Raw genomic sequence first — 8,738 nt, 5'->3', positions numbered from 1 at the left:
TTTAGGGGGCTCCAATAAAACAGATTTACTAACCTGATCCTCAGTCCCATGGTGGTCAGCGCTCACCTCTCTCCCCCTGCTATGGAAGGTCCCTTGGCATCTTCAAGTCTAAGGCAAGTCAATGGACCTGGATAAGATGTGATGACGTCAGCATTCCTTAGACTGTCAGAGCCTGGGGGGGGGGGGGGGCCAGAAGAGGCTGCGGGGACCAGTCTAGTAGTTCCCGCGGGACCGAGCATCACATAAGTAAAACAGCTTCATTTGAGTCCCCTAGACAACACGAGCACTTGGCCCCACTGCAAGGTTACGTTTTTGATTTGCCCAATTCTTCTTTAAAGCTGGACGCACATGTTAAATATTTGATTGTACATTCTCCATTAGATTTACCAACGTCTAAGGGTAACCACATGTTCTGCTTTGATTGTACAATCGTCATAAGATCTACCAAAACCATGTAGTAGAGGCCCTGCAAAAAAATTTTATCCATTTCTTACCAGTCAGGCAAGTTCCCATACTACATAGCTGGTAGATCTCCAATAGTTGGGAGATTGTACAAGGTGGATGGCCACCTTACATTGTCTGATTGGATATGAATTGTAAAGATTGTTTAGGTAGACTAGGGATGCACAGATACTTTTCGAGTACCAGTGCAGATACTTGGCATTTTCATGAGAACTACCAGGGTTTCAGTGGTTGCAGCTGGGACCGGGCTCTGGCGCTCCACCACTGTCCTGAAATCATTAGTCTGTATTGTTTTAGAAAAACTGTCACATGACAATAAACAAAAATGTATCAGTACTCGTACTTGTAAGTACTCGGCAAGTACCAGTACTCGTACTCGCAAAACTGGTATCTGTGCATCCCTTTATTTATATTTATAAAAACAAAATCGTACATTAAAAAAGAGATGTACAAATCCCAGGAGCTCCGTGTGCTCCTTACAAATGACAGCTGCCTACTAATTTTTGAATTTTTCTCTAGTCTAGTCTTGGAGCTCAAAAGTATCGGTACATGTACTCGTACTTGTACCGAGTACTGTACTTGGTATCTGTGCAACCCTAAGGTAGACCCTTGCTCCGCACAGCTCTTGGTAAATCTAAGGCAGGCTGCCCATGGATTCTACAATTTGGTTGTTATGTGCGTGGTCAGCTTAATGAAAGCTCTTACCATGAACATGCACGGTCGATTGGAAAACTCAGGTCCTTCAGCAGTCAGATCTCATGTCAGTGGTCTGGATATATTCTATATGACAGCCTGCTCGTCCTCTTGGCAGCACAAAAGTACACAGAAGTCGAGATCAGAGCTGTTCAGCCAGATCATACAAGTCAGACAGGTAGATGGGATCGTTGTCTCACCTGTAAGTCCAGAAGCCTCTCAATGATCCGGAGAGGATGGAGACGACGGTGCGTTCTGCAGACTGGAATGAATACATCGTCTGCCAGCCTCACCTGACACCTTCACTGGAAGAGCCAGTCCTGCTGGCAGCTTACCTGGAACAGTCCACCGTGTACGCGAAAAGGGGGAGGAACTCTGCAACTCAGGACAGGTAGAGACAATAGACGGATGATTCAGGGAGTTGTAAATCATTCAGGAAGAGAACACGGGAGGAATGGTACCATCACCTGCTTGTCTCTATCCAGCAAAGTACACTGTGTTGGATTCATTTGTCCGAGATATTAGCAAGGAATGGAAAGATGGGTTCAAGGTGTATGTTAGAGCAACATGTTAAAACCCCACATTCATGGATCATAATTTGGCATTGTTGAAAGACTAGTCAAAGCAGGGGAAACTGCACTTCAACGTGTCTAAATGCAAAGTAATGCACTTAGGGAAAAGGAATCTTCTGATAGATTACAATATTGGGGTACAGTGTTGGCCAAAACTACAAAGGAAAACGATTTGGTTATTTGCTTATTTCAGATGATTGCAAAGCAGTGTGGCCAGGCAGTGGAAAAAGCAAATAGAAATGCGGTGTGCATTACTAGAGGGATCTCCAGCAGGAGGAAGGAGGTCCCGATTCCTCTATATAGATCTTTATTATCACTAGAGGGATCTCCAGCAGGAGGAAGGAGGTCCCGATTCCTCTATATAGATCTTTATTATCACTAGAGGGATCTCCAGCAGGAGGAAGGAGGTCCCGATTCCTCTATATAGATCTTTATTATCACTAGAGGGATCTCCAGCAGGAGGAAGGAGGTCCCGATTCCTCTATATAGATCTTTATTATCACTAGAGGGATCTCCAGCAGGAGGAAGGAGGTCCCGATTCCTCTATATAGATCTTTATTATCACTAGAGGGATCTCCAGCAGGAGGAAGGAGGTCCCGATTCCTCTATATAGATCTTTATTATCACTAGAGGGATCTCCAGCAGGAGGAAGGAGGTCCCGATTCCTCTATATAGATCTTTATTATCACTAGAGGGATCTCCAGCAGGAGGAAGGAGGTCCCGATTCCTCTATATAGATCTTTATTATCACTAGAGGGATCTCCAGCAGGAGGAAGGAGGTCCCGATTCCTCTATATAGATCTTTATTATCACTAGAGGGATCTCCAGCAGGAGGAAGGAGGTCCCGATTCCTCTATATAGATCTTTATTATCACTAGAGGGATCTCCAGCAGGAGGAAGGAGGTCCCGATTCCTCTATATAGATCTTTATTATCACTAGAGGGATCTCCAGCAGGAGGAAGGAGGTCCCGATTCCTCTATATAGATCTTTATTATCACTAGAGGGATCTCCAGCAGGAGGAAGGAGGTCCCGATTCCTCTATATAGATCTTTATTATCACTAGAGGGATCTCCAGCAGGAGGAAGGAGGTCCCGATTCCTCTATATAGATCTTTATTATCACTAGAGGGATCTCCAGCAGGAGGAAGGAGGTCCCGATTCCTCTATATAGATCTTTATTATCACTAGAGGGATCTCCAGCAGGAGGAAGGAGGTCCCGATTCCTCTATATAGATCTTTATTATCACTAGAGGGATCTCCAGCAGGAGGAAGGAGGTCCCGATTCCTCTATATAGATCTTTATTATCACTAGAGGGATCTCCAGCAGGAGGAAGGAGGTCCCGATTCCTCTATATAGATCTTTATTATCACTAGAGGGATCTCCAGCAGGAGGAAGGAGGTCCCGATTCCTCTATATAGATCTTTATTATCACTAGAGGGATCTCCAGCAGGAGGAAGGAGGTCCCGATTCCTCTATATAGATCTTTATTATCACTAGAGGGATCTCCAGCAGGAGGAAGGAGGTCCCGATTCCTCTATATAGATCTTTATTATCACTAGAGGGATCTCCAGCAGGAGGAAGGAGGTCCCGATTCCTCTATATAGATCTTTATTATCACTAGAGGGATCTCCAGCAGGAGGAAGGAGGTCCCGATTCCTCTATATAGATCTTTATTATCACTAGAGGGATCTCCAGCAGGAGGAAGGAGGTCCCGATTCCTCTATATAGATCTTTATTATCACTAGAGGGATCTCCAGCAGGAGGAAGGAGGTCCCGATTCCTCTATATAGATCTTTATTATCACTAGAGGGATCTCCAGCAGGAGGAAGGAGGTCCCGATTCCTCTATATAGATCTTTATTATCACTAGAGGGATCTCCAGCAGGAGGAAGGAGGTCCCGATTCCTCTATATAGATCTTTATTATCACTAGAGGGATCATTTTTGTTGCCAGTCTCTGGGCTTCTTCTATCTCATCAATATTTTTTTGTAAGTGAGGTCACCAGAAGTGGACATAGTATTCTATATGAGTTTGAAATAATGATCTATAATAGAGTTGCCTTCAGATAGCTCTGTACATTGCAGGAAGAAGGAGGTCCTGATTCCTCTATATAGATCTTTATTATCACTAGAGGGATCTCCAGCAGGAGGAAGGAGGTCCTGATTCCTCTATATAGATCTTTATTGTCACTAGAGGGATCCCCAGCGGGACATAATAATAACAATCCACAGTCAGCACATCTGTGCAATTGAAGTCCCAGCTTCCTGTAGTGAATCGCGAGCAGTGTCTTGATCATACTACAATGTGTGATTAATGCTCACCTCCCACTGAAATTAAAGGGTGTGTAAACCTTGACAAGGAACATCTCCTATTTACCGGACTACTCTCCACTGCAACCATGACCCATGTTCCTGCAGCAGGAAGCAGCTTTTATGATTCCCTGTGATGTCATCTCCAAGCTTTTAAATTTGCATGGGAGGTCAGTTCCTATTGTTATAATCATGATCCCAGAACTACATCTTCCAAGAGCAGAGCCTTTGGAGTCAAGGTAGCAGAACTGTTCTGCTGGTAAAGAAAGCAGCATACGCACGTGAAGAGGGGCAGGGAGCAGTGGGGATAGGTGGAACTCTGTAATCCAGCAGGCAGGGGTGACAACACTGCTTGGGATCTCAGCCCAGCAAAGAAACTGTGTTGTCAGCTCAGGAAGTTAGGAGCTCACTGGATTTCCTGCAAGTCAACTGATATTTTCCTGTACTTGTTAGCAGCTCAGCTCCCCTTCCCATCAGTAACTCTGCAGCTCAGCTCCCCTTCCCATCAGTAACTCTGCAGCTCAGCTCCCTCTCCCATCAGTAATTCTGCAGCTCAGTTACTCCTCCCATCAGTAACTCTGCAGCTCAGCTCCCCCTCCCATCAGTAACTTTGCAGCTCAGCTCCCCCTCCATCAATAACTCTGCAGCTCAGCTCCCTCTCCCATCAGTAACTCTGCAGCTCAGCTCCCTCTCCCATCAGTAACTCTGCAGCTCAGCTCCCTCTCCCATCAGTAACTCTGCAGCTCAGCTCCCTCTCCCATCAGTAACTCTGCAGCTCAGCTCCCTCTCCCATCAGTAACTCTGCAGCTCAGCTCCCTCTCCCATCAGTAATTCTGCAGCTCAGTTACTCCTCCCATCAGTAACTCTGCAGCTCAGCTCCCCCTCCCATCAGTAACTTTGCAGCTCAGCTCCCCCTCCATCAATAACTCTGCAGCTCAGCTCCCTCTCCCAGCAGCGACTCAGCAGCTCAGCTCCCCCTGCTTCCAGCAGAGACTCAGCAGCTCAGCTCCCCCAGCTTCCAGCATGCTCAGCTCCCTCTCCCATCAGTAACTCTGCAGCTCCGCTCCCCCTCCCATCAGTAACTCTGCAGCTCAGCTCCCTCTCCCATCAGTAACTCTGCAGCTCAGCTCCCTCTCCCATCAGTAACTCTGCAGCTCAGCTCCCTCTCCCATCAGTAACTCTGCAGCTCAGCTCCCTCTCCCATCAGTAACTCTGCAGCTCAGCTCCCTCTCCCATCAGTAACTCTGCAGCTCAGAGAAACTGCAATATTTCCCTGAACAGGCCTGCTGTCAGTAAATGAACCTGACAAAGTTTTTTACCCGTTCCCTACTCTATTCAGAACTCTAAGTATTGGCTAGAGATACACTTTCAGGTAAGCGCTGCAATAATAACTAAAAATATGTATTTACTGCACATATACCGTCCTTTCCCCTTATAAAGAATGTGTATAGCCAAATTCTAAAGTCTCTTAGAAGCTTATTTCAACAATTGTTTTCCTTCTTTGTAAATCTGCAGCTTTCATTAATTAAATATTTGGTGGTCCCACCAGAAAGGTGCTTCTTGTTATCGGGTGACAACCTTCTATCCTTGTCTCCCAATTGCTCTTCTGTGTTGTCACCCGGGCTCCCAATGGAGACTACAAATGGCTCTTTCAACACACACTAAAATCAAAGGAAAGTCTATACAATAGTCCACCAGTTAAATGCTGCCTCTCCATTGTTCAGACTAGGGATGAACCGATACCAATACTAGTATCGGTATTGGTGCCGATACCGAGTATTTGGGCGAGTACTCATACTCACCCAAATGCTCTGATACCTTACCCGATACCAGGACTTCCAGTCAGAGGAAGATTTCCTTTGACCGACAGTGCCGTAGGAAAACATGGAGCCGGCTTCCTGGCCAATCAGCATCGATGCCCGCCGCACAGCTGGCTAAATGCTGATTGGCTGGGTAGCCAGTTTCCTGGGCAAATCCAATCAAGCCGGCCAAACAACATGGAGCCGGTTTCCCGGGCAATCAGGAAGCTGGGCGGCGTGTCACTACCAGCCGCCCGGGCTTCTTGATTGCCTGGGAAGCCGGCTCCATGCCAGCGGAAGCAGCGGTATGCAATGGGGAGGCAACATGTGACAGGTGGGTTATTGTGTAGCCATTCCTTCTATCCTAGGCAGGCATGGGTCACTGGTCAATGGTCCCCATTCGGAACCCGGCCCATCACTGGGGCACATGTGGACAGGAATATATGTTGTGTTTGGGGACCAGGCAAACGTGACACTGTCATGGCTCTGACACACGAGACCTCAGAAATGGCTCCGCTTACATATTCATGAATTCACATGAAATAAAAGCGGTGACAAGCAGCAGGTGACAACGAGGCCTGCTGGGTGTTAATGAGTTGTGAAGTTAATTGGGTCACTTGAGACACGAGGCTGACTCTAATGATATAGACCTAACGTACACACCTGCCGGGGAGGGCGTTTCCAGGGAGTTCCTAACTGTCCCTAATTTGGAAGTTCTGGCCCTCTTCTGGAACCAAATTCCTTCATCCTCCTTTCCTCTTCAGTTGACCCTCTTTTTGGTCTGGTAGTCAGGGGCGGATTTCCCACAAGGCCACGTCTCAGGGCAGCAGGGAGTAGAGGGGCAGCAGGGGTGTGGAATTCCTATCTCCTGATGCCCGGGACATGTAGTTCCTGGCACCGGGCGGGTAGTTTTTTTTCTACATTTAGCCCTGCTTTGGGCAAACAGGGCTGAATGTAGAAGTACAAGTGATCACGGCGATCTCGGGGTCAACAGCCTGCCACTTGAATCAAGACTGGGGGGGTACCGGCTTTTCCTGACGAGTCAAGTAACCAGCAGCTCCATAGCCTAGACGCGTTGAGAGCTCCCTCAGCTAATGTCCAGTCAATGGAGATGATAAGGTCCTCAAAGAGTCACTAGATTCTTCTGGAAAGCCCAAGAAGATAGAGCCCACCTCATTTCCTGGCTGGAGGACACCGAGCATCATCTAGCTCCCTGACTCCGCCCCTTTTATTGTTTTCCAGCACTTCCAGTCATGGAGGCTCAGTATCACATGTGGGCGTTACCTAGGGTGGTCCACATGCAAATGCAGCCTGCCTAGGAACACCCACTCCTCCAGACTGACACCACACCTATCAAGCCTTTTTGATATTTGCATAACTCCTCCCGAGAGCCTGCCCACTGCTTGCATCATGGCTGGGGGGATCTTGAAAGGGTACTGAGGCAGGGTGCTGTGATGTTTTCAGGAAGCTATCTACAGCACTTTGACGGCCCCTCCCACCAGCCACGATCTGTTGCATAGAGAAGCATATAGCCCCAGTGATGATAAAATAAGGTATTGTCATAAAGACAGAAAAGGTTTTATTTATTAATTTGACGTTGATGAGGGCGGAGGAACGATGGAGGGGGAAATCTAAGTAGATTCAACGGCAGCTTTAAGGAAGGGACAGGCGCGGGACACCGTACTGCAAAGCGGTGAATGGTTTCAGACTGACACTCTGTGCCATGTGAGAGTCCGCTCTACATTATTCATCAGTTTGCTGAAAAGAAACAAGCTGGCGCGACTCCATGTAGGACACCTAGAAATTTCCATCCATAGCTCGGGATGGTAACGTATGACGAAAGCCAAGAACAGAAACACAATATATGACAGCTCGCCAGTCCTCGGATGTGGTGTCTGCCTTAAAGTGATATTAAAGGCAAACATTTTTTCCCCTCCCCCCCATGTAAATGTCAGCACTTACCTTAAATGATGTCTCTTTTTCCGATCTACCTCTTCTTTCCCCATGTTTTCATGTGTCCCTCCAGCGGTGTGACGTCCCTCCGATCCAGCGCTGTCTGCTCTGTCTCTCCGATCCAGCGGTGTCTGCAGGCGGGTGCACGCGTCCATAGACTTACCTTGCGTCTCTGCTCGTCTCCCGGCCGAGAATCGGAACTGCGCATGCGCCGGCCCCAAGATCCTTTGCGGCCGTACGAGCAGTTCCTGATTCTCGGCGCGGGAACGAGTGGCGATAACGAGGTAAGTTTAAAATGATTTTAAGCGTTTTTTGTTTTTTATCTACAAAATATCTATATGTACAGCTTGCTAGCACTAGATATAAGCAAAAAAAACGGATGGTTTAGAACCCCTTTAGGGTGCCCATACACTGTACGATTCTTGTACGCCTTCCATACACTGTACGATTCCCGTACGATTGCGGGATTTCCCGCGATCGTACGGGAATCGTACAGTGTATGGAAGGCGTGCGACCGTTTCTACTGTACGGTCGCACGTCTTTTGTCGAACCAGCATGCTCGAAAACCCGCCGAGAATCGTACGATTGTCGGCGGGTTTCTAGCCTGCTCGTTCGATAGCTGTGGAACGGGCCGGTGTGCGCACGCGCACACTGCCCGTTCTGCATTGATCGATGATCGCAAGTACGATCTGCCCGTCCAAGGTGGGCAGATCGTACGAGCTTTCAATAAGCATACGACCATCGCAAGACAAAAGTCTTGTGATGGTCGTAAGTAGTTTTCTCTTTTTTAGCCTAATGACATTTGTAGAAAGTACAGAAAATACCCGATGATTCCGCCCCCAAAAAATGGTGTGCCCCTTTCTGTGAGCTGAAACAAATAATGTGATCTTCCCTCTGCAAACTAGTAATCCCCCCCCCCCCCCCCCTCTTTCCCCTATATTTGTTAATGC

At 47.6% G+C, this 8,738-nt stretch overlaps 1 protein-coding gene across 1 annotated transcript in view; it reads right to left on the bottom strand.

Annotated features, from left to right (window-relative positions):
- The window catches only part of GRAMD1C (GRAM domain containing 1C), a 92,803-nt gene extending 91,417 nt beyond the window's left edge, over nucleotides 1-1,386 (bottom strand). The window contains exon 1 of the mRNA XM_018572853.1: nucleotides 1,356-1,386. The gene's annotated coding sequence lies outside the window, so the exon portion shown is untranslated. The remainder of the gene's footprint in view (nucleotides 1-1,355) is intronic.
- Nucleotides 1,387-8,738: the final 7,352 nt, after the last annotated feature.

The sequence above is a fragment of the Nanorana parkeri genome, unplaced genomic scaffold, assembly GCF_000935625.1.
Source record: "Nanorana parkeri isolate BGI_ZX_2015 unplaced genomic scaffold, ASM93562v1 scaffold2147, whole genome shotgun sequence".
NCBI classification, from domain to species: Eukaryota; Metazoa; Chordata; class Amphibia; order Anura; family Dicroglossidae; genus Nanorana; species Nanorana parkeri.
This window is presented reverse-complemented; position numbering and strand designations above follow the sequence as displayed.